The sequence below is a fragment of the Ceratotherium simum genome, chromosome 20 (genome assembly GCF_057802395.1).
Source record: "Ceratotherium simum simum isolate JZ-2026a chromosome 20, ASM5780239v1, whole genome shotgun sequence".
Lineage (NCBI taxonomy): Eukaryota > Metazoa > Chordata > Mammalia > Perissodactyla > Rhinocerotidae > Ceratotherium > Ceratotherium simum.
The window spans coordinates 52,728,849-52,755,421 of record NC_141919.1 but is presented as its reverse complement, the minus strand read 5'-3'; positions in this window follow the sequence as shown (position 1 = coordinate 52,755,421).

Sequence of the window (26,573 nt, the reverse complement as noted above, 5' to 3'; positions counted from 1 at the left end):
ATCAAAGAGCCCAGAGATTAAAAAGAAAAACTTCAAGTCTGTAACTTAATAACTGTCATTTATAAAACTTCTCATTCCTCCGTAGCAGGAAGTGAGAGAAAGTGTGAATGTTAGTTATGTCATGAATATCACTGGGCAGACAGCCTTGCTAGTGTTCCGTGGGTATTTGAGAACACTTCTTTATGTCAATGCCCAGTGATATTGAGCATACAGGAAACTCTAAGCCTATCATTCTGCCCAAAAGCAATATTCAGTAGTTTTCCATTAAAAAAAATCTGCAATTGGTCCCTGGTTCCAAAAATTGAAATTTTTTTTCTAGGTAAAACAGAGAGAGATTTCAAATTATATTTCATGAACAAGAAAGCCATAGAAACAAAGCAGGTGCCACCCACGCTGCCAATGTCTTGGTGTCAACGAAGTCAGAGAACAGGGAGAGTGAGACAAATAAGGAACAGCACACGCCTCTGCTGCTCCTTCCCTGGGGGCCTCCCGGTTTTCCCAGCCCACAGGTGAGATCTCCAGATCCGCTCCACGGGGAAATTAGGAATGTGGGATGCGGCTCTGGCACCTGGTGGCCTGGGGTCAAATCGGGCAACCCCTGGTAGTACACCTTGCCTGAGTAACTTCTGTGTCTTTGAAAAGGGGACAATGATGACATCTTCCTCACAGGATCGCCATGAGAATTCCATGTGGTGATGCGCGGGAAGTACTTAGTCCTGTGCCTAGTATACAACAAGTGCTCAATTTATAGAAGAGACTATCTGTTTCTAATAATCGTTAATCGGGTAGGGATGGAAGCTGGAGGCACTGAGCACCACAAAGACTTGGATGGAGTCTTCCACCCCAGACAGGCATTGGATTCCCAAGCTGATGAGGGCAGCCATAGGACGGACACCCAATTCAAATGCTCTGACATAAAAAGGGGATTATCTCCTGAGAGTACCATGCTTTAGAAAGGGGGATTCCTGCCTTACCAACAACTGTAAACCTACAGAGCCCCAGGCCTGTCACCTCTGTCCTCTCGGAGTCTCTCCTCTTGTCAACTTCATCTCTCTAGGCGACTTCTCCTTTAGGAAGGACCTTGACCACTGGCAGCCCCTAGATCCCCCATCTCAGGCTAGAAAGCAGAGATCAACAAGCTTCCTGTCTCCCCAATGCAACTAGAAAAGGCCTGGGAAGGCTACAGCTGGCCTCACAGGTCTCACACCCATCTCTGGGCTGAATCCTGTTATCAGGAGCAGGAAAATAGAGAACACAATACATAGATGCCCATCAAATTCCTCTGATTAAAAATATGGCTCGATCTGGCACATTGGTATATGTCTGAGTCTACAGACGACCTTGGAAAGATTTTCAATAATTATAACCATAAATTTTAAAAATCTATCTGCCAGGTCTGGAGAGACTGCCATGTCGTTTTTCTCAGAAAGTCATTTTCTCATGAGAAGCAATGCAATACTTGAGAAAGGGAAAAGAAATAATAACAGGGAATGTGTGAAATGACATTGAATAAAAATAGATTTATAAAGATAACTCAACGGACGTGTTTTCACTGCTAGTAATTTATAAGCTGCCTGATAATTTACCTCACAGTTTTTCTGTAAAATTTTGTGTCCAGCTGAGGATTCATCACTCCGAGATTAGCTCAGGTGAAGATCTCACCACATGTAAAATTGACTTCCACCCCTACAGAGAGACGCTGCTGAGTCCTCTCCAAAATGCTGGCACAGAATCCAAGCATGAGAGACATGCTGGGTAAACAAGGTTTTTCTGCAAGTCCCCGTAGGGCCTGGCAGGGGATGGCAAGTGCCTCGGGCAGGAAGCGGCACCCGGAGACACTAATTAACAGTGACAGCCATGATGGTGGCTTTTTTTGCCCCAAATCTATTTGAGGACACAGAAGGGAACCCAGCCCTCGGAAGAGAAGAATGTCTGTGATGACTTTCAAGAGGCAATTTAATGAGTGTTAGGAGACACTGCATCTTAGCATTCAGTTATTAAAAATGTCACTGATGATTTTGCATTTTCTTATTTTCACTCAGGCAACAAAATAAGCTTTTATGCTAGAGTAATTCACTTAGAGTCAGGCAGAAAACTCAATAGTGTCGGCACCCATAGGAGGCCAAAGAAGTCTGATTTCGAAGGCTTTTAACATTTTAAACCCTTTTAAGGAAGTTCATGCCTAATAATCGTGAGCCATTTTTGTGATTTTTAGATTATACTGTATTTTGAACTTTATTTAAAAAGTAACATAATAATAGCAGTTATACTGTCTAACGTTAAATGGTAGTTGTGTGGAAACCCCTATTTCAGTTATATTTGGAAGGAGAGTTGAGCTCACTATTCAGTAATGAAATAACTCAAGATGACAATCGATTAGTTCACGTAATACTTACGTTGCTGTCTTTTGTTCCAAAGCTGTCACCCTCTCTGTGCATCATACATTTGTCACGACAGGAGTCTGTACTTCCAGCCAGAAGCAGTGGCCAGGGCCTGGCATCAAGGATCTTGAAATGTTCCTTCTCAGTTACGTTCATTGGCATCATAACATCTTGTAATCTGCCTTCATCAACTGGTTCCCTTATTAACGAAGATGCCGAAATACTAATACTGCCCTTCTTTACAGGACAGAGCAACTTGTCCTATTTTCCTTAGGAGACAAAAGAAGAAAGGCATTTTTTAAAAAGCCTAACATTTGGGGACTATCTCCCGTGTCTACTCTCTTCATAGCCAGATTCTAATATCTCAGCCTTATGGGAAACCTAGAGACTGGATGGAAGGTCAAAGGCTCTGGAACTTTCTGGATTCCTGATTTTGCACACTACTCACCCTCAGAGAGGTAATGTTTCCTCCTGGTGCAGATGTGAATGTGAATTCAATGAAGCTGTATTTTTATATGGAGTTAATAATATGAAGGATGTAATACTACACACTGATTGTAAAGACCTGCCAGTTGGTGGAGTTGATGCCGTGGAAATAGGTGGCATCATGAGTGTTGAAGAGGAAGATGATTTTGTTGGTTTGAAGGTCAATTTGAGAGCATCCTCTGAGGCTGGATGCACAACACAATATTATCCATCTCAAAACTTAAGAAAAAACTAAAAAGAGTGATGAATGATGAACGGAGAGAAATATTCTCTGTAGATACCTGGCCAGAAGGTAAATCTGGGATTATATCAAAGATTCGACGGTCCTGATATTTCCTGCTCAGATGGTTGTATGCCTCCCAATAGGAAATTTGCTCTGATGCTTTTTAATTCTTACAATGAAAAAAAATTGTAGAAAAAAATTGTTTAGAACGTATAAGAATTTATAACATTTTAATACTGAGAAATAATTTGATTGACTTTTTAAAGGTCTGAATTAACTCATATCTTGAGACTGTCTGTTGTTTTGGCCTCAGTAATGATGACAGCTTGTAATCATCTAGTATATGTTTTTCCCAAGCATTTTGATATAAGAACTCCATTCTAAAATGAAAAAAAAAGTAATGGAGAGGTTGTATGGTGACAAAAAACTACTATGATTTCAGTGAGACATTAACTAGAATGTGCTACTATTTCTGAAAAAAAAATAGGACACGAATGTGTGAAAAATGTTATTTATATAGTCTGCAGACAATGCTTACTGAGAATTCGTGTGGATTCATGGACATTTTGACCATTTTTCTGAGGATCCCCAGGGCTCCCTGAATCATAGATAGGGAATCATTTCTTTTGGATACATGTTCCCAGCAAACATAATAAAATGTTATGGCTTCATGCAGATGCCTAGCAATTTAGCTTTCAGCAGATTTAAGAATAAATGATAAGTACTTGGTATTCAGGTTTATACAGGGTATATTTTGCACATTTTCCTCAATGGAAGCTGACAAGGGAAGGAGAAAATGAGGAAAAAGAAACAGAAGTCCCTCCTTGGCACATGGGCTATCACCCCACGTATCATATCATTCCACACAGATGTGATGGAGACTGGCTAGCTATTCACCACACTTGCTTTCTCCCTGAGCACGCAGCTAGTTTGTATTTTCATTCTTCCTCTGCAGTTATACATGGCCGTGTTCTAGAAAATACAATGTGAGTAGACAAGGTGTGTGCTCCTTCCAGGCCCAGCACCTTAAAGCTTGCCAGGCATGATTCTCCAAGATATTTTCCCTTCCAGCTGGCTGGAATGGAGATATCGTGGAACATGACCTCAAAAACCACACAGTGAAAATGGCAGAGGCACCAGTGGGAGGAGTCTGGGTCCCTGAACGACCACTTGGAGGGGACCAACACACCAATCAAGAGCACCAATTTGGAAATTATGTGAGTGAGAAATAGGTTTTTATTGTATTTGAGCCATTATATGTTTTGAATTTTGTTATGATTGTGACTTTACGCACTATGTGATAAATACCAAATTACTCTTAATGACTAGTGATGACTCCAATGTCTTTATGATTCTGTGAGGTGGACTAAGGAATGATGCTAACTTCTCCTGCATATCTTCTGTGTAAAATTTGCACAGTCTCCAGGTACCGCTAGTGTATTGTCTACGCGAGATGTAACGTGCATATCTTTTACATATGTTAGCTAACGTGTTTTTAAATATTTTTATTGAGAGAAAATTTATGTATAGGGAAATGCACAAGAATTAAGCGTACAATTCAATGAGTTTTTGTTAAATGTTTATACTAGTGTAACCAACACCTACATCAAAATAAAGAACATTTCCATCATCCCCCAAAGTTCCCACATGCCCCTTTCCAGTCAACCCCAAGCCACCCCTCCTTCCATTGGCAACTATTATGGATTTCTAAGACCATGGATTAGTTTTTGCCTGCTTTTGAATTTCACATGAATGGAATTATGCTAGTGTACTCTAATGTAGGTTGGGTTCTTTGCATAGTATAACGTTTTTGAGTTTTATCCATGTTGTGTGTATCAGTAGTTCATTCTTTTGTACAGTTACATGTCACTTAGCAACAGACAGACATTCTGAGAAATGTGTCATTAGGCAATTTTCTCATTGTTTGAACATCATAAAATGTACTTACACAAACCTAGATGGTATAGCCTACTACATGCTTAGGCTATATAGTACTAATTTTATGGGACCACCATCATATATGCGGCGCATCATTGACTGAAATGTTGTTACGTGGCACATGACTGTATTACTGAGTAGTATTCCATTATTGTGAATATATATCACAGTAATTTAATCATCCATATACTGATGGACATTTGTGTTTCTTATAATAGCTCCAAGCTATTATAAACATCCTGTACAAGCTTTTTTTTGAGCATCTGTTTTTATTTCTCTTGGGTAACTCTTTAGTAGAATTGCTGCATCAGAGGGTAGATATATGTTTCACATTTTTAGAAAGACTTTTCCAAAGTGTTGTACCATTTTACACTCAGAGTTCTAGTTATTCCACATGCTCACCAATATTTAGTGTTGTGAGCCTCTTTTTTTTTTTTTTTGTGGGGAAGATCAGCCCTGAGCTAACATTCATGCTAATCCTCCTGTTTTTTTGCTGAGGAAGACCGGCTCTGCACTAACATCTATTGCCAATCCTCCTCCTTTTTTGTCCCCCCAAAGCCCCAGTAGATAGCTGTATGTCATAGCTGCACATCCTTCTAGTTGCTGTATGTGGGACGTGGCCTCAGCATGGCCGGAGAAGCAGTGCGTCAGTGCGCGCCTGGGATCCGAACCCGGGCCGCCAGTAGCGGAGCGCACGCACTTAACCGCTAAGCCACGGGGCCGGCCCGTGAGCCTCTTTGTATTTTGGGTATTCTGGATGTGGAATCATATATCATTTTAGTTTTAATTTGCATTTCACTGATACTTAATACTGATATTAACACTTTTCACTTGCTTAATGTTCATTCATATAGACTCTTCCATCAAGTTCAATTATTTTTACCATTATTTTGGGCTGTTTGTCTTTTTATTATGGATTAAAAAGATATCATTAATATTCTGGAATATTTATTTCAGTATATGCCTTGATTTTTCATCTTCTTTCTATGATATCTTTGATAAATAAGATTCTAGTATTGATGAAAATCAATCTATGCATTTTTTAAATTTTTATATTTAGTGCTTTCTGTATCCTATCTAGAAAATGTTTGCTTTTCCCCAAGTCATGAAGATATACTCTTCTGTTTTCTTTCAGCAAATTTATAGTTTACTTTTATTTTATTTATTTATTTATTTTGTGAGGAGGATTAGCCCTGAGCTAACATTCGATGCCAATCCTCCCCTTTTTTTTTTCCTTGAGGCAGAGTGACTCTGAGCTAACATCCGAGCCCATCTTCCTCTACTTTATATGGGATGCCGCCACAGCATTGCTCACCAAGCCGTGCGTCAGTGTGCGCCCAGGATCGGAACCTGTGAACCTCTGGCCGCGGAAGCGGAGCACAAGCACTTAACCACTTGTGCCACCGGGCCGGCCCCTATAATTTACTTTTAAATTTAGGTCTATTACAGGTCTCAAATTAATTTTTGTGTATGGTGTGAGATGTGGTCAAAATTTATTTTATCCTAAAAATTTATATGGTTGGTCCATGACCTTTATTTAAAAACATATCTTTCTCTGTTGAATGTCCTTAGCATATTTGTCAAAAAAATAATTGAGCACAAATGTGAGGGTCTATTTCTAGACTTTATATTTTGTCTAATTTGTCTGTTTGCCTCTCCTTATCCCAATACCATACTCTCTTGATTACTAAAACTTTATAGTTCGTCTTTAAATCAGAGAGTGTAAGTCCGCCAATTTTGCTCTTATTTTTCAAGGTTGCCTTGGCTATTTTAGATCCTTTGCATATCTATATACACTTTACAATCAACTTATCAATTTCCAACAAAGTGAAAGCCTGTTGAGATTTTAGTTGGGATTGCATAGAATCTCTATATCAATTAGGCAATAATTGACATGTTAACAATATTGTGTATTCTCATCCACAAACGTAGCATATCTTTCCAATTATCTAAATATCCTGTAAATTCTCTCAGCAATGGTTTTTGGTTCTTATTGTACAAGTCCTGTATATCTTTCAGTAAATTCATTCCTATTTTATATTTTTGATATAACATGGTAAATAAAAGTTTTTTATTCTATTTTCCAAATTTTTGTCATCAACATATAAAAGTACATGTAATTTTATATCCTGTGACCTCCTATTCCATGACCTTGAAAATTTTATTTATTCATTTTTGTATTTTTATAAATTTCTTAAGATAGACATGTACAAAATCATTCTCTGCGAATAAAGAACATTTTATTTCTTCCTTTCTAATCTTCACACTTTCTGTTATTATTATTTTTTAGCCTTATTGCATTGGCTAGGATCTCCAGTAAAATGTTCAATAGAAGATAACAGTGGTCATCTTTGCATTGTTCCAATCTTAAGGGAAAAAGAGTTCAATATATCACCATTAATTATGATGTAAACTGTAAGATTTTTGCAAATGCACTTTAACAAATAACAGAACTCCCCTTCAATTCCTGGTTATCTGAGAATTTTTTTCCGTGAATTTCATCACATGCATTCTCTTCATCATCAAGATGACCATTTGTTGCTCTACTTTATTTGGGTAATGTAATAAATTACATTACTAGTTTTTAAATTTTAAACCAAACTTAAATTCCTGAAATAAACCCTAAACATATATTTAACCATAAGTAGGTATATAGATAGACAGACAGATAGATGGATGGATGCATTTGATTTGCTAATATTTTGTTCATGAGGGATATTGTCCTGTAATTTTCTTTTTTGCAATTTACTTTTCAAGATTTGATATTATTTTTGTCCTCATAAAGTGTTTTTGTGCTACTTCTGCTATTTCCTAAATAGTTTCTCTAACTTGGTACTATCTTCCTTAAATGTCAAAATTCACCAGCAAAAACAGCTAGTCTAGAGTTTACTCACGAAAACATTTTTAATTACAAAATGCCATTTTTTAAAAAAAATAAAAAGCTATCCAATTTTCCTATTCTTTTTCATCCTTTTTGCTTATTTGTGATTTTCAAAGAATTTGTTCTTTTCATCTAAGTTTTTTAATTTACTAGCTAAAGTTTGACTTTATAAGGATGTTCATAATAGTCATGATATATCTTATGTCTATAGGATCTGTTGTGATGTTCCCTCTTTCACTCCTGATATTAGTAATTTGTGCTATGTTTTCAACCTCATTGTTTTCTGCTCTCATGTTTATGTTTCCTTCCTTTTGTTCTCCTTTGGTATAATTTACTTTTCTTTTTCTAATGTTTCTATTAAGTTAAAAACTTAGGTTATTGGTTTAAAATTTTCTCCTTTTCTAATACAGGCTTTTAAAGCAATATATATCCCTTTAAGTACTGATTTAGCTACATCTCAAAATTTTTATATGTTTTGTTTCCACTGTAATTTAATTCAATGTATTTTCTAATTTCCACTGTAATTTCATATTTGATTGGTTTTTTTATAAGTATGTAACTTAATTTCTAAATACATGGGGCTGTTCTGTATATCTCATTGCCATTGGCTTTTAATTTAATACTACTATGGTCAGAGAAGTGTTCTGTAATATACCGATCTTGAGATTTTGTGACATTTATTTTGTGGCCCAGCATATAGCCTATCTGGTGAATGCCACGTGTTCTTGAAAAGAATGTATATTTTACTACTCTTAGGTGAAACATTCCATAAATATCAACTAGGTCTAGTTGGTTGGTTGTATTGGTCACATGATAAATACTTTACCATTTTTTATGATTTGATCCATCTATTACTGACAGAAGGGCATTGAAATCTCTTAATTATGATTAAGAATTTTCTACTTCTTTAGTTCTATCAATATTTGCTTCATACATTTGGAAGTTCTGTTATGTGCATAAACATTTAGGATTTTTATATCTTCCTGATGAATTGACGCTTTTCTCGTAAGTAAATGTACTTTTTCACCTCTGGTAATGTTCCTTGTTTTGAAATTAACATCAGTAATATTAATAGGATCACAGCATCAATTTTTTGCTTTTAACTGCATGTTATATTTTTTCCATCATTTTATTTTTGAAATATCTGTGTCTTTATATTTAAAATGTGACTCTTGTATAGAGAGCATATAATTGGATCTCAATTTTTTTTTAATTTAGTCTTACAATCTCGACTTCTTATTTGGAGGGATTAGCCTGCATCGTTTTAATGTAATTATTGACATAGTTGTGATTACATTAGATTTCTGGCCATTTGTTTGTATTCCATTATTATTTCCACTTTTTAGCCTTATGTTTTGTTAATATTTAGTATTCCACTTATTTCTTCTTTAATTTTTAAGATATGCCTCTTTGAATATTACTTAATTGATGCTCAAAGAGTTAATATGTGTCCTTAATTTACCACAGCCTACTTTTGATTAATATTGTATTACTTCACTTAAAATATAAGAACATTACAAAAATATAATTTAATTCACCCTCTATTCTTTGCACTATTGATGTCATATATTTTACTTCTCTAGAAGTTCTAAAACCCACAATTCAATGCTGTTGTTATTTTCAACAGACAGCTGACTTTTAAAGAAATTTTTTAAAAGAAAAAAAAAGATAACCATATTTGCCTGCATATTTACCATTTTCATGGCCCTTCATTTATTCCCATAGATAAGAGTTTTCGATCTGGTAAAAATCCTTCATTGGGAAGAACTTCTTTAGCATTTCATGTAGTTCATCTCTGCAGATCACAAATTGTCTCAGCTGTTTGTGTGAAAACATCTTTACTTCTCGCTCATTTTTGAAGAGTTTTTTGCCAGAAATACAATTGGCAGTTTTTCTTTTCTTTTAACACATGAAGTTCCATTGTCTTCTTGCCTTCGTTATTTCTAATAAGAAGGGACCCATCATTCTTAACAATATTACCCAACACATACTGTGTACTTTTTCTTGTGTTGCTTTTAGGATTTGTTTTTTCATCTTCAACTTTTAGCTGTTTAATATGGTGTGTCTAGAGAGGCGGAGTCAAGATGGCGGCGTAGGCAGACTCTGAACTCACCTCCTCCCGTGGACACAGCCAATTTACAACTACTCGTGGAAAAATTACCCCTGAGACAGAACTGAAAACTGGATAAGAGGAACTCCTGCAACAACGGACAATCCTAACTGGGGTAGAAGAGGCAGAGACTCCCTTCTAGAGAGGAAAAACGTCACCTTCACAAGCCGCCAACTTCACGGCCGCCGGGAGCAGCTCACAGGTACGCACCCTCCCTGGAGGCGCGGGGCCCTGAGCCGGGGAGCGCCCCCGCTGGGGGCATTTTGTGGACCCAGCACAATCGACACCAGTGGCATAATATCTGACTGTGCCTGCTACTAAAGCATTGGGTAGCACACCCAGAAAACCCGGTTCACAAAGAAACTAAAACTGGCTCTTAAAGGGCCCGTGCACAAACTCACCCGTTCCAGAAAGCATCCTAAAATCACCAGAAAGAAAGGTACACAGTGCTTCGGTGACAAGAGACTCACCTAATAGGCCCTGAGTGCATCACGGTGAGGGGTGAGACCTCTCCAGGGACTGGGACATTGGCGGCGGCCATTGTTGTGGCCTGGTGTGAGCGTGCTGACACAGACGCCATTGGAGTTCTCCCTGAGACCTGCTAGCCCAGGGTCTGCTCCACCCGCTAGAGCACCAATTTAATCCAGCTCAGCCAGGGCAGGCAGCCCACCCTAGAGACTGGCCCCACCCAACAACAAGCCCTCAGGCAACGTGTGGGCCTGCATAGATTGGTGACTGGATTCTCTGCAGCCTGGCAACTGAGCTGACTTGAGCAGGGCAGGGTGTGCACAAGGAGCGGGTGGAGAGTGTGGGGCAGTGGCGGAGTGTGTGGGGCTCCCGCCGTGGAGAGACTGGGTCTGCTTGGGGAGGTCGGGGCGCTCACACGGGGCAGGACTGTGTTGACTGTGTGTGTGGACCTGTGGGCAACAGGGCTTGTCAGCTGCAGAAGACTTGTGCTTCTCAAAGACCCACATAGGAGGCTTGCCCCACCTTCCAAAGCCTGAAACAATTGGGTGCTCCTGTGCCTGAGGGCAGCCCCACCCAGCTGCAATCCCCAGAGAGCTGACAAGAGACCTAATAGGCTAGAGGTTTACAGCAATTGTAAGGCCCTGAGCCTAACAACCTGCCACACTGGGGGCCTACTCACTTAAAAGAAATACTGCAACACAAATGTGGTATTAGAACTTACAGCCAACTGTACTGGGGCTCCCCACACCTGATAAAGAGACTGAAGGGCCCACAACAACTACAAGCAGCTGAGCATTACAACAGCTGGCCAGGAGCATAACTCAGCCTCCCTGGGCGCCTATAGGGAGAGCTAATAGGCCACAATAGAAGGACACACGTAGCCCACATAGGGGCCACCCCTGGAACATTGAGAACTGAGGGAAGCACACTGGAAGCCTCCTAAGGCATCACTTACATAAGGTCACCTATCCAAGAGCAGGAGATGTAGCTGACCTACCTAATACATAGACACAAGCACAGGGAAAGAGGCAAAATGAGGAGGCAAAAGAATACATTCCAAGTAAGGGAACAGGACAAAACCCCAGAAAAGGAACTAAGTGAAACAGAAATGAGCAACCTACCCGACAGAGAGTTCAAACTAAGAGTGTTAAGGATGCTCACTGATCTGGGGAGAAGAATAGATGACCTCAGTGAGAATGTCAACAAAGAAATGGAAGATATAAAAAAGAACCAATCAGAAATGAAGAATACAATACTGGAAATGAAAAATTCATTAGAGGGACTCAAAAGCAGAGTAGAGGATACAGAAGAACGGATCTGTGAGCTGGAAGAAAGACTAGAAGAAATTACCCAAGGTGAACAGGTAAAAGAGAAAAGAATTAAAAAGAGTGAGGACAGTCTAAGGGACCTCTGGGACAACATCAAGCGCACTAACATCCGTGTTATAGGTGTCCTGGAAGGAGAAGAGCGAGACAAGGGGGCAGAGAATCTATTTCAAGAAATAATAGATGAAAACTTCCCTAACCTAAGGAAGGAAACAGACATCCAGGTACAGGAGGCACAGAGAGCCCCAAACAAGATAAACCCAAAGAGGCCCACACCAAGACACATCATAATCAAAATGTCCAGAATTAAAGATAAAGAGAGAATCCTAAAAGCCGCAAGAGAATGTCAAGTTACATACAAGGGAAACCCCATAAGGCTATCAGCTGACTTCTCAGCAGAAACCTTACAGGCTAGAAGAGAATGGCACGATATATTTAAAGTGCTAAAAGGAAAACTTACAGCCAAGAATACTCTACCCAGCAAGGTTATCGCTCAAAATGGAAGGAGAGATCAAAATTTTCCCAGATAAGCAAAAATTAAAGGAGTTTGACACCAAGAAACCAGTGTTACAAGAAATGTTAAAGGGACTGATTTAAGGGGAAAAGAGAAGACCACAAATAGGAAAAATTATCTATTTCCACGATTAGAACGTAATGGATACAAATGCACAAAAAAGAGGTTAGATATGATATCAAAAACATAAAAGGAGGGAGGAGGGTAGTTAAAGAGTACAGCTTTCATACAGAGGTCAAACTAAAGTGACCATCAATTCTGTATAGAAGAAGTAAGGAACAGAGAAGGACTACTAAAACACTGAGGGAAAAAATAAATAAATAAATAAAGTTAAAAAATGGCGGTAAGTACATACTTATCAATAGCTACTTTAAACGTCAATGGACTAAATGCTCCAATTAAAAGGCATAGGGTGGCTGACTGGATAAAAAAACAAGACCCATATATATGCTGCATACAAGAGACACACTTCAGACCTAAAGACACTCACAAACTGAAAGTGAAGGGATGGAAAAAGATACTCCACGCAAATGGCAATGAAAAGAAAGCTGGGGTAGCAGTACTCATATCAGACAAAATAGACTTTAAAACAAAAACTGTAAAAAGAGACAACGAAGGGCATTACATAATGATCAAGGGAACAATCCAACAAGAGGATATAACACTTGTAAATATCTACGCACCCAATGTAGGTGCACCTAAATATATAAAGCAATTATTAACAGACATAAAAACAGAAATAGACAGTAACACAATAATAGTAGGGGACTTTAACACTCCACTTACACCAACGGATAGATCATCCAAACAGAAGATCAATAAGGAAACATTGGCCTTAAACGACACACTAGAACAGATGGACCTAGTAGATATATACAGAGCATTCCATCCAAAAACCGAAGAATACACGTTCTTTTCAAATGCACATGGAACATTCTCCAGGATTGATCACATATTAGGCCACAAAACAAGTCTCCATAAATTTAAGAAGATTGAAATAATACCAAGCATCTTTTCTGACCACAACGGTATGAAACTAGAAATCAACTATAGGAAGAAAATCAGAAAAGCCACAAATACATGGAGATTAAACAAAATGCTACTGAACAACGACTGGGTTAACGAAGAAATAAAAGAAGAAAACAAACAATACCAGGAGACAAATGAAAATGAAAATACGACATGCCAGAATTTATGGGATACAGCAAAAGCGGTTCTAAGAGGGAAGTTTATAGCGATACAGGCCTATCTCAACAAACAAGAAAAATCTCAAATAAACAATCTAACAATGCACCTAAAGGAACTGGAAAAAGAAGAACAAACAAAGCCCAAAATCAGTAGAAGAAGGGAAATAATAAAAATCAGAGCAGAAATAAATGAAATGGAGACCAAAAAAACAATAGAAAAAATTAATAAAACCAAGAGCTGGTTCTTTGAAAAGATCAACAAAATTGACAAACCTTTAGCTAGACTCACCAAGAAAAAAAGAGAGAAGGCACAAATAAGTAAAATCAGAAATGAAAGAGGAGAGGTTACAACAGACACCTCAGAAATACAAAAGATTATAAGAGAATACTATGAAAAACTATATGCCAACCAATTCGACAATCTGGAAGAAATGGATAAATTCTTAGAATCATACAACCTTCCAAAACTGGATCAAGAAGAAGTAGAGAATTTGAATAGACCAATCACCAGTAAGGAGATCGAAACAGTAATCAAAAACCTCCCCAAAAATAAAAGTCCAGGACCAGACGGCTTCCCTGGTGAATTCTACCAAACATTCGAAGAAGACTTAATACCTATCCTTCTCAAAACTCTTCCAAAAAATTGAGGAGGGGGGGAAGCTCCCTAACTCATTCTACAAAGCCAACATTACCCTGATACCAAAACCAGACAAGGACAACACAAAAAAAGAAAATTACAGGCCAATATCACTGATGAACATCGATGCAAAAATCCTCAACAAAATACTAGCAAATCGCATACAACAATACGTTAAAAAGATTATACACCATGATCAAGTGGGATTTATTCCAGGTATGCAGGGATGGTTTAACATTCGCAAATCAATCAACGTAATACACCACATTAATAAAATGAAGAACAAAAATCACATGATCATCTCAATAGATGCAGAGAAAGCATTTGACAAGATCCAGCATCCATTTATGATAAAAACTCTGAATAAAATGGGTATAGAAGGAAAGTACCTCAACATAATAAAGACCATATATGAGAAACCCATAGCTAATATTATCCTCAATGGTGAAAAACTGAAAGCTATCCCTCTAAGAACAGGAACCAGACAAGGATGCCCACTGTCACCACTCCTATTTAACATAGTATTGGAAGTCCTAGCCAGAGCAATCAGGCAAGAGAAAGAAATAAAAGGGATCCAAATTGGAAAGGAAGAAGTGAAACTGTCACTATTTGCAGATGACATGATTTTATATATAGAAAACCCTAAAGAATCCACCAGAAAACTTTTAGAAGTAATAAACGAATATGGTAAAGTTGCAGGATACAAAATCAACATACAAAAATCAGTTGCATTTCTGTACACTAACAACGAAGTAGCAGAAAGAGAAATTAAGAATACCATCCCATTTACAATTGCAACAAAAAGAATTAAATACCTAGGAATAAACTTAACCAAAGAGGTGAAAGATCTGTACACCGAAAACTATAAAACATTTCTGAAAGAAATTGAAGAAGACACAAAGAAATGGAAAGATATTCCATGCTCTTGGATTGGAAGAATTAACATAGTTAAGATGTCCATACTTCCTAAAGCCATCTATAGATTCAATGCAATCCCTATCAAAGTTCCAACAACATTTTTCACAGAAATAGAACAAAGAATTCTAAAATTTATATGGAACAACAAAAGACCCCGAATAGCTAAAGGAATCCTGAGAAAAAAGAACAAAGCTGGAGGTATCACACTCCCTGACTTCAAAATATACTACAAAGCTATAGTAACCAAAACAGCATGGTACTGGCACAAAAACAGACACACAGATCAGTGGAATAGAATCGAAAGCCCAGAAATAAACCCACACATCTATGGACAGCTAATCTTTGACAAAGGAGCCAAGAACATACAATGGGGAAAAGAAAGTGTCTTCAACAAATGGTGTTGGGAAAACTGGATAGCCATATGCAAAAAAATGAAAGTAGATCCTTACCTTACACCATACACAAAAATTAACTCCAAATGGATTAAAGACTTGAATGTAAGACCTGAAACTGTGAAAGTTCTAGAAGAAAACATAGGCAGTACGCTCTTCGACATCGGTCTTAGCAACATCTTTTCAAACACCACATCTGACCGGGCAAGAGAAACAAAAGAAAAAATAAACAAATGGGACTACATCAAACTAAAAATCTTCTGCACAGCAAAGGAAACCATCAACAAAACGAAAAGACAACCTAACAATTGGGAGAAGATATTTGCAAACCATACATCTGATAAGGGCTTAATCTCCAAAATATATAAAGAACTCATGCATCTCAACAACAAAAAAACTACCAACCCAATTAAAAAATGGGCAAAAGACCTGAACAGACATTTCTCCAAAGAAGATATACAGATGGCCAACAGACACATGAAAAGATGTTCAAAATCACTAACTATCAGGGAAATGCAAATCAAAACTACAATGAGATATCACCTCACGCCCGTCAGAATGGCTATAATTAACAAGACAGGAAACAACATGTGTTGGAGAGGATGTGGAGAGAAGGGAACTCTCATACACTGCTGGTGGGAGTGCAAACTGGTGCAGCCACTATGGAACACAGTATGGAGATTCCTCAAAAAATCAAGGATAGAACTACCATATGATCCAGTTATTCCACTGTTGGGTTTTTATCCAAAGAACTTGAAAACACCGGTTTGTAAAGGTACGTGCGCCCCTGTGTTCATTGCAGCGTTATTCACAATAGCCAAGACTTGGAAGCAACCTAGGTGCCCATCAAAGGACGAATGGATAAAGAAGATGTGGTATATATACACAATGGAATACTACTCAGCCATAAGAAACGATGAAATCCAGCCATTTGTGACAACATGGATGGACATTGAGGGTATAATGCAAAGTGAAATAAGTCAGAGGGAGAAGGTCAAATACCGTATGATTTCCTTCATTAAGTAGTAGATAGTGACAACAATGGTCGGATACATAGGGACAGAGATTGGATTGGTGGTTGCCAGAGGGGAGGGGGGAGGGAGGAGGGTGAAAGGGATAATTCGGTGCATGTGTGTGGTGATGGGTTATAATTAGTATTTTGGTGGTGAACATGATGTGGTCCATGCAGAAATAGAAGTACAATGATGTACACCTGAAATTTTTACAATGTTATAAACCAATGTTACTGCAATAAACAAAAAATTAAAAAAAAAATATATGGTGTGTCTAGTTAATTTTCTCTGGATATATCCTGCCTAGGATGGCCAAAATTCTTTTATATTTAGGGTAATGGTTTTCACCAAATTTGGGATTTTTTAACTATTATTTCTTAAAACAATTTTTTCTCCCCCATTCTCTCTTTTTCCTCTTCTATGATTTTAATTACAGGTATGTTAAATTGCTTAATATTGTCTTGTAGGTCATTGAGGTTCTGTTCATCTGTTAAAAATATTTTTTTCTTTTGGTGTACCTCAGTTTAGATAATTTTTGTTGATTTGTCTTCAAGTTCACAGAACCTTTCTTCTGCAGTGTCCAATCTGCTATTAAGCTCGATGAATTTTTTTGTTGTTGTTATTTATTTAAAATACATGCTTGAATTTCTAGCTTTTCCATTTGGTTCTTTTTAATAGTTTCTACTTCTCTCCTATAGATTCCCAAATGTTCATTCATTATATATATCTATTTCTTTAAATCCTTGAACATTATTTATAATAACCATTTGGAAACTCCTTGAATACTAATTTCAATTTATGGTTCATCTCAGGCTCTTTTAATGTTGACTTCTTTTCCTTTAAGTTATGGGTCACGTTTTTATGATTTTTGCAGGTATAGTCATTGTTTTTTGTGTGCAATATATTGTGAGTCACACATTATAGGCGGTCTGGATTACTCTGTCTCTATTTAAAGCATGTTCTGCTTTATGGCTTGCTTCATGTCATTTTTGTCCTGCAAAATCGTTAAATTATTAGCATATTCTCTAGTTCTTTTCAGGCTTCAGTTTATGATTTGTTGTGGTGGGATTATTTTGGTTTTGTCTTCATTCCTGGGGTATGGCTTTTATTCCATATTGTGGTTCTTACTCTTAAAGTGTCACATATCTTGGGTATCAGTTAAATGCTTCAGGTGCCCAGCAAGATCTCTTCCTGCTGGGTAGGCAATATTCCCCAACATCTACAGCCATGCACAGTCTCTGGCATTATTGTCCAGCTCTCAGCATGGTATAACCACTCATCCTTGGGCCTCACATAGTCTTGCCATGTGCATGCACACCAAAGCCCTCAAGAACTCACTGAGAGCCCTCTTGAAGACTTCAGGGTGACCTCACCATGCAGCTCCTTCTCCAGTTCCCTGTCCTGCTAATTTCAGCCACCTCAGCAACCCAAATTTCAATCTCTACCTTCTCAGGTGAGCAAGACCACCCTTCACTGTTTACCCTCCACCTCATTCCGCAATTTCACAGTGCCTCTAGGAAGTGAGCAGAAATGAACCTAAGTCTCACCTTTTATTTCTCTCCTCTGTATTCCAATTCCTGAAAAGAATTGTTTTGCATATTTTGTCTAGGTTTATGGTTACCCCTTCTTGACTGAAAGCAGAAGTCTCTTCTCTTCTGCTATTTTTTTCCTCACTTAAACAAATGTTTTGTAAAAATGCATGGCTCCCTGATGCCACCTACATTTTGCTAGGTTGCATTCCCATTCCAGCCTTCTCCTTTTTGAGACTCTTTGGGAAGCTGGATTAGATCACTGTCTCAACCATTACCATTTGGTAGAATATGCTATTATGATTCTGTTAGGAATATAGATGTGAATTTTAAAATATCTGTTTGACATTATCAACAGCTTAGGGAATGTATCAAGAGATGAGTAAAAAACACATTTTCCCAAATGAATTTATTTGTTTTTATCAATAACAGGCTAGCATGGTTTCAGTCAATTAAACTACTCCAGCAAAGTAAATTGTCATTTTATTTATTTTTTATTGATGTTTTAATAGTTTATAACATTGTGAAATCTTTGGTTGTACATTTTTTTTTGTCCATCACCATATACATGTCTCCCTTCACCCCTTGTGCCCACCCCTTACCCCCATTGCCCCTGGTAACCACAATACAGTTTTCTCTGTCCATATGTTAGTTTATATTCCACATATGAGTGAGATCATACGGTGTTTGTCTTTCTCTTTCTGGCTTATTTCACTTAACATAATACCCTCCAGGTCCATCCATGTTGTTGCAAATGGGACGATTTTGTCTTTTTTTATGGCTGAGTAGTATTCCATTGTAGATATATACCACATCTTCTTGATCCAATCATCAGTCGAGGGACACTTGGGTTGCTTCCACTTCTTGGCTATAGTGAATAATGCTGCAATGAACATAGGGGTGCATAAGCCTCTTTGGATTGTTGATTTCAGGTTCATTGGCTAGATTCCCAGTAGCTTGTTGGATAGCTGGATCATAGGGTATTTCTATTTTTAATTCTTTGAGGACTCTCCATACCGTTTTCCATAGAGGCTGCACCAGTTTGCATTCCCACCAGCTGTGTTTGAGGGTTCCTGTTTCTCCACATCCTCTCCAACATTTGTTGTTTTTTGGTTTGATTTTTAACCTTGAAAAATATTCAGGTAACTTTTCTGAAATCTCTTAATAAGTTCATCCAAAAATTAGCCAAAATAGCTCTTACTGCACTTTCAAAAACAGATTTCCTATTGTCTTAGGCCATATGAAAATGGGGAAACCAGTACTAGCTACCACACATAAACCATACCCAAAATAATATTGTTTAGTATCCAACTTCTGCCTAAACTTTCTCATCTTTGGATTAAACAATCTTAGATGGCCAAAGTTTCTAAATTTAATGTAGTCCAATTTATCCAATGTCCCTTTTGGTTTTTTTGTGTGTGTGTCCTGTTGGAATCTTTTTGTGTCTAACTTGTCAATTTTTTATTTAGGGATAGTTATTTTGTGTCTTGTTTAAGAAATATTTCTCTACATAAGAGTGAGAAGATGTTATTCTATATTATCTTTTAAAAGCTCAAATTTTTTCTTTAATATTTTGATCTACAATAGACTTGTTATTTACTTTTCTGTATAGTGAGATCAAGACTCAACACCACTACTAAGAGATCATCCTTACTGCATGATTCTGAAGTGCCACCTTGTCATAGATGATATTTCCACATTGTGTGTTACCCAAGGTTCCTCCTTAGGAAACTAGAAAAAGAAGAGCAAATTACATCTAAAGCATGTAGAAGAAAAGATATAATAAAAATTAGAGCAGAAATAAATGAAATTGAAAACAGGAAATCAACAGGGAAGACAAACAAAACCAAAAGCTGGTTCTTTGAAAAAGTCAGTAAAATTAATAAACCTCTAGCCAGGATAACAAAGAATCAAAGAAAGAGGACACAAGTAACTAATATCAGAAATGAAAGAGATGGCAACACTACCGATTCCACGGAAATTAAAATGACAAGTAAGGAATACTACGAACAACTCTATGGGCACAAATTTGATAACTTTGTTGAAATGGGCACAAGCTGCCAAAACTCACACAGGAAGAAATAGACAATATGAGAAGCCCTATATCTATTAAAGAAATTGAATTAATAATTAATAACCTTCCAAAACAGAAAGCAGAAGGCCTAGATGGATTGACTGATAAATTCTATCAAACACTCAGGAAGAAATTATACCAGTTCTCTACAATGTCTTTCAGAGGATAAAAGAAGAGGTAATACTTCCTAAGACATTCTATGAGGCCAGCAATACACAAAAACCAGACAAAGGCATTACAAGAAAAGAAAACTACAGCCCAATATCTCTCATGAACATATGTGCAAAAATCCTCAACAAAATATTAGCAAGTTGAATCCAAAAATATATGAAAATAATTATACACCATGACCAAGCAGGGTTTACCCCAGGTATGCAAGGCTGGTCAACATTCAAAAGTCAATTATGTTGTCTATCACATCAACAGACTAAAAATGAAAAATCACATGATCATATCAATAGATGCACAAAAACACTTGACAAAATCCAATACCCATACACGATTAAAAACAAAAAAAATCTCTCAGGGAACTAGGAATAGAGAGGAACTCTGTCAACTTGATGAAGGCTATCTACAAAAATCCTATAGCTAACATCATACTTAGTGGTGAGAAATTTGAAGCTTTCCCACTAAGCTCAGGTACAAGGCAAGAACATCCCCACTCACCACTCATTTTCAACATCATACTAGAAGTCTTTGTTAACGCAGTAAGGAAACAAAAGGTATAGATTGAGAAAGAAGAAATAAAACTGTCTTTGTTCACATATGACATGACTGTCTATGTAGAAAATCCAAAAAAGTCAACCAAAAAACTCCTGGAACTAATAAGCAACAATAGCAAGGTTGCAGGATACAAGGTTAATATACAAAGTCAATTGCTTTCTTATATACCACTAACGAACAAATAGAACCTGAAATTAAAAACACAATATCATTTACATTAGCACCACAAAAAGTGAAATACTTAGCAAATATGAAATACTTAACAAAATATGTAAAAGAGCTAGATGAGGAGAACTACAAAACTCTGATGAACAAAATCAACAGGGAAATAAATAAATGGAGAGATATTCCACGTTTTTGGACAGGAAGACTCAACAATGTCAAGAGGTCAGTTCTTCCCAACTTGATCTGTATATTCAATGCAATCCCAATCAAAATCCTAGCAAATTATTTTATGGATATCAACAATGACAATACATTGGAGCAAAGATGGTCTCTTCAATAAATGGTGTTATAAAAATTGGGCATCCACATACAAAAAAGTGAATCCAGACACAGACATTATCCCCTTCACAAAAATTAACTCAAAACAGATTATAAACCTAAATGTAAAACACGAAACTATAAAACTCCTAGAAGATAGCATAGGAGAAAACCTAGGTGACCTTGACAATGGCATTGACTTTTTAGATAGAACATCAAACACACAACCCATAAAAGAAATAATTGCTAAGCTGAACTTCACTAAAATGAAAAACTTCTGCTCTTCAAAAGACAGTCTCAAGAGAATAAGAAGACAAGCCACAGACTGGGAGAAAATATTTGCAAAAGACACATCTGACAAAGAACTATCATCCAAAATATACAAGGAACTTTTAAAATTCAACAATAAGAAAATAAACAACCTGATTATAAAATGGGCCAAAGAAATTAACAGACACCTCACTGAGGAAGATATATAGATGGCAAATAAGCATATGAAAAGATGCTCCACATCATATGTCATAAGGGAAATACAAATTAGAACAACAATGTGATACTGCTACACATCTATGAGAATGGCCAAACTCCAGAACACTGACCACACCAAATCTTGATGAGGATGTGGAGCAACAGGAAGTCTCAGACATTGTTGGTGGGAATGCAAAATGGTACAGTCATTTTAGAAGACAGTTTGGTGGGTTCTTTCAAAACTAAACATATTCTTAGCATATGATTCAGCAATCACACTCTTTGGTATTTACCCAAAGGAACTGAAAACTTATATCCACAGAAATGGATCCATCCATGTGTAGACATGGATGTTTATAGTAGCTTTATTTATAATTGGCAAAATTTGGAAGCAACCAAGATGTCCTAAAGTAGGTGGTTAGATAAATAAAATGTGATACATCCAGACAATGGAATATTACTTAGCACTAAAAATAGTTGTCCTGAGCTATCTAGTGATGAAAAGACATGGAGGAAACTTCATTGCATAGCACTAAGTGAAAGAAGCCAATCTGAAAAGGCTACTTACTGCATGATTCCAACTATATTACATTCTGGAAATGCAAAACTATGGAGACAATTAAAAAATAAGTAGTTGCAGGGTGGTGGAGAGATGAATAGGCAAAGCATAGAAGATTTTTAGGGCACTGAAAATACCGTGCATGACACTATATCAGTATATACACGTCATTAAGCATTTGTTCAAAACCATAGAATGTACACCACCAAGAGTGAACCCTAAAGCAAACTATGGACTTTGGGTGATTATGACATGTCAATGTAGATTCATTCTTGGTGAATTAAAAGTACCATTCTGGTCAGTATGTTGATAATGGGGAAACCATGCATGTGTCGGGGCAGAGGGTATATGGGAAATCTCTGTACCTTCCTCTAGATTTTGTTGTAAACTTTTAACTACTCTAAAAAAAAAAATCTTTAAAAAAAAATAAGGATTGGCTGAATCTCCCCAAACTTAGCAAAAGGCATAAACCTACAGATTCAAGAAAATGAGTGAACTCCAAAGAGGGATAAACCCAAAGAAATCCATACCAAAACATCTAATATTCAAACTTCTGAATACTAAAGACAAAGAAAAAATCCCAAAACAGCCTAAGAAAAATGATAGCTTACCTATAGGGGAAAAACAATTATAATGACAACAAGTTTGTCAACAAAAACCATTGAGGCCAGAAGAAAGTAGCAAAACATACTTTGAAGCACTAAAATAAAAAAAACTGGGGCCGGCCCCGTGGCGTAGAGGTTAAGTGTGTGCGCTCCACTGCTGGTGGCCTGGGTTCGGATCCCAAGCATGCACCAAGCACCGCCTGTCAGGCCATGCTGTGGCGGCATCCCACATAAAGTGGAGGAAGATGGGCACGGATGTTAGCTCAGGGCCAGTCTTCCTCAGCAAAAAGAGGAGGATTGGCATTGATGTTAGCTCAGGGCTGATCTCCCTCACAAAAATAAATAAGCAAATAAATAAAATAAAAACAACTTTCAATCCAGTCCTACATCCAGTGAAAATATTCTTCAAGAAGGAAGAAGAATCAACACATTTTCAAATGAAGGATACTAAGAGAATTTGTCACCAACAAACTTACTCTAAAAGAATGACTGAAAGAAATTCCCTAAATGGGGAAATAACAAAAGAAGGAATCTTGAAACATCAAAAAGAGAAAAAAAACAAAAACAATGGAATGTGTAAAAGTGTGGGTAAATACAATACACTTTCCTCTTCCTCTTGAGTTTTCTAAATTATGTTTGATGATTAAAGCAATAATTATGACTCATGTATGTGGTTCTAAATGTATGCAGAAGAAATATTTATGACAATTATATTATAAATGGGGGAGAGTAAATGAAGATAACTAAAGCTGTAGTATAAAATAAGGTGATATAGGTACCCATTTGCTTATCTTTAGTTTGAAATGTTTGGGGTTTTCCCATAGAACCAAATCAGAGCTGTCAGAGAAAATGTCAGCAATCCTATTAAGGATGATGTCCTACCATTAAACGTAGAGTCCATACTCCCAAGTACTCGATTTTTAATTGTTGTCATCTGGGGTACCTTATTTAAATTCCACGACATTGACTGACCTCTTCCTATACGTCATGTCCTATGCTGTGCCCATAAAGGGCCACAGTCCATAAAGGTGATACATTAAAGGAACAGTTGCAAGGTACTAAAGGGTATGCCAAGGTACTGAGCAGCACAGAAGATGACATGATCTGCTGTAGGGTAGGGGTCCGTGAAGAGGGGAATCAGAGAGTTTGCCAACATAATGTTCCCTAAGCTAGATTTTTAACATTGAGCATCATTAGCTCATGGGATAAATCCAGTGTCATCAACATCTTCACAGAAAATCTTGTTTGAAATGTTTTCGTTATTACCAAAAGATACAAATAACAGTAAACATGATTGAAATTAAAAGAGTGAAGTAAACAGATCTGATCTGGCTTAGCTGGGTTCATCATGAAGCATTTTTCTGTCATCATCGACACCAATGATCTCTTGAAGCCTAGCACCTTCCCGATATTCAGTGGACATGCCCCTGTACTTTCTAATTTTCCTCAAATCTATGTTCTACCTGACAGAAGGACCCCCCCAGACCTTTGTTCTTCCTTAAACTGAACTTCCCCGTGGCACTTTTGAGAAATGTCACTGTCATTTTGAGTTTGACATGGAATTATAACATAGGTTAGTTAAAATACTAGTTGTAAATTTTTAGAGCATAACATGTATCCTAAATTGCAGATGAAATAAAGGGAGTGAGAAAATCTGAGGGAAAATACCAGAGCATATTCATATAGCAGCACAGTTGAGTGAATTAGTAATTTCAGTATCTAAAGGACTTATTGACTCATATTTTGCTTTAACTGAATTTATGAAATTCTCTATATGAGACAAATTGTGCTACATGCTCTGATATATCCATCTTATAATATCTGTGGTTATATCCCCTTTTTAAGGATAAGAAAATTACACACAAATTTTTATAACTTTTTTCTGCTGAAACAGATTCTGATAGAGTCCATGAATCTACCAGGATCCTAGCAAGAAAGAGATAACACTTAAACTGGGTAGGAGAATGGTGCTGCACCCCAAAGCTAGCATCTGTGGGGTTTGTTTCAACTGCCAAGCCAGAGAGGTGAGGTAGGAGCACTTCCTAGGACCCCAAGAAGGAGAGTGTTGTGTGGAAGGATTGCCTGACACGAGTTGTTGACTTTCCTCAAGACACCCACCTACTCAGTGTCCCTGCAGGGAGGAAATGAATGCCCAACCTTACCTTTTCCTCTCCTCTCCTTTGTCCCTGAGCTACATTGACCAAACCCAATGGATGTCCAAGGGACATGGGAAAAGATGGAAAAAGGTGAGGAAGGATCTGGAGGGACAAAGAAAAGACTTCCAGCTGGTTTTACTGTAGCCTAGAGGTAAGAGCAGAGTCTGTGCCGCTCAGCTACTTTTAGCTGCATGAATTTGAGGCATTTAACCTAACTGAGCAATAATTTTGTCCTGTAAAAACGGGAATGAAAAGGATCCTTATCTCATGAGTTTACACTGAGTCTAGGCACGGTGCATGGTATACACTGTGTTCTCAATAAATGTTAGTTATTATTTTTATCACAGTGTTATTTTTTACAACCTTTTTGTGTTTATGATTAAAACATATAAAGGTTGACAAAAATATATATTGAGTGCAGTCTGCATGCACTGCAATGCAGGTTTTTAGATTCCTGGCTTCCGATTTATGAATCAGGAAAATAAAAGGAATATTTTGAGTGCAGGATGTTAAAAGATAATAGAAAGAAGCAACTATGAATCTACACTTTTATATTCTCTTGAATATAGGAAATATTTCTGTCTCACCATATTTGACAATTAAAAAAACCTACAATTATTCAAGGTTCTTCTAAATCATAATTTTCATTTCTTGCCTAAACATGAAGTTATGAAGCATCATGGGACCCCACACAAAATAAGAAGAAACATCTGACATCTATCCAGGGACTCACAGATTATAGTTACTAAAGTCTTTTTCTATAGATCATCTCTTCAATACAGCTTTGATGTTCAGGGAAGTTCCAACTCGCTCCAGAATTCATAGGAATTTAATCCAGGGAAAGGAAGAAATTCCAGAGATGATGTCCTATCCCAGAAGTTGCCTTGTCAGTAGTCCTTAAGGTTTTGGTTTTAGGATGTTGAAATAAGATTCTAGTTGCTTTAGGAACTATGAATGTATCTATCCTACTGAATCAAGATACGGATGTAATCTTTCTAGATGTGTCAGCATCCTTTTGATGGCTAATGTGATATTCGCTTGTTCTGTTGGCTAATGAAGCAGATAATAATTAAAATATGGAGAGTCTGACAAGTTACCTCCAGGAATTGAGAACTACACCAGTAGTGCGCTGTTTCTCATGGATTTATTTTGTTCCTCTCAACAGAAGACTCTCAGGATAGAGGATGGAGCAGATGAGTACGCATCTTTACTTTAATGTCCCCCAAATGAATCTTTGCTCTGTTTCATTTTATTCTAAAAAAATAAATTGTGTCCCTTGCTGTGATTCAGAGAGTGACTTGGATGATGGCTGACCGTACAAACAAATGAAAGAATGAATATTGCTCAAAATAGAACACAAAAGAGATTCCTGCAACAAAAATTTTGTGAAACAAAATGGTCATCTTAAAGACTGTAAATTTGAAAATACTTGTGAAGTACATAATTATGATCCCAAAGAGAAGCCATTAAAAAATTAAACTCACTGGATGACTCAACAATTTT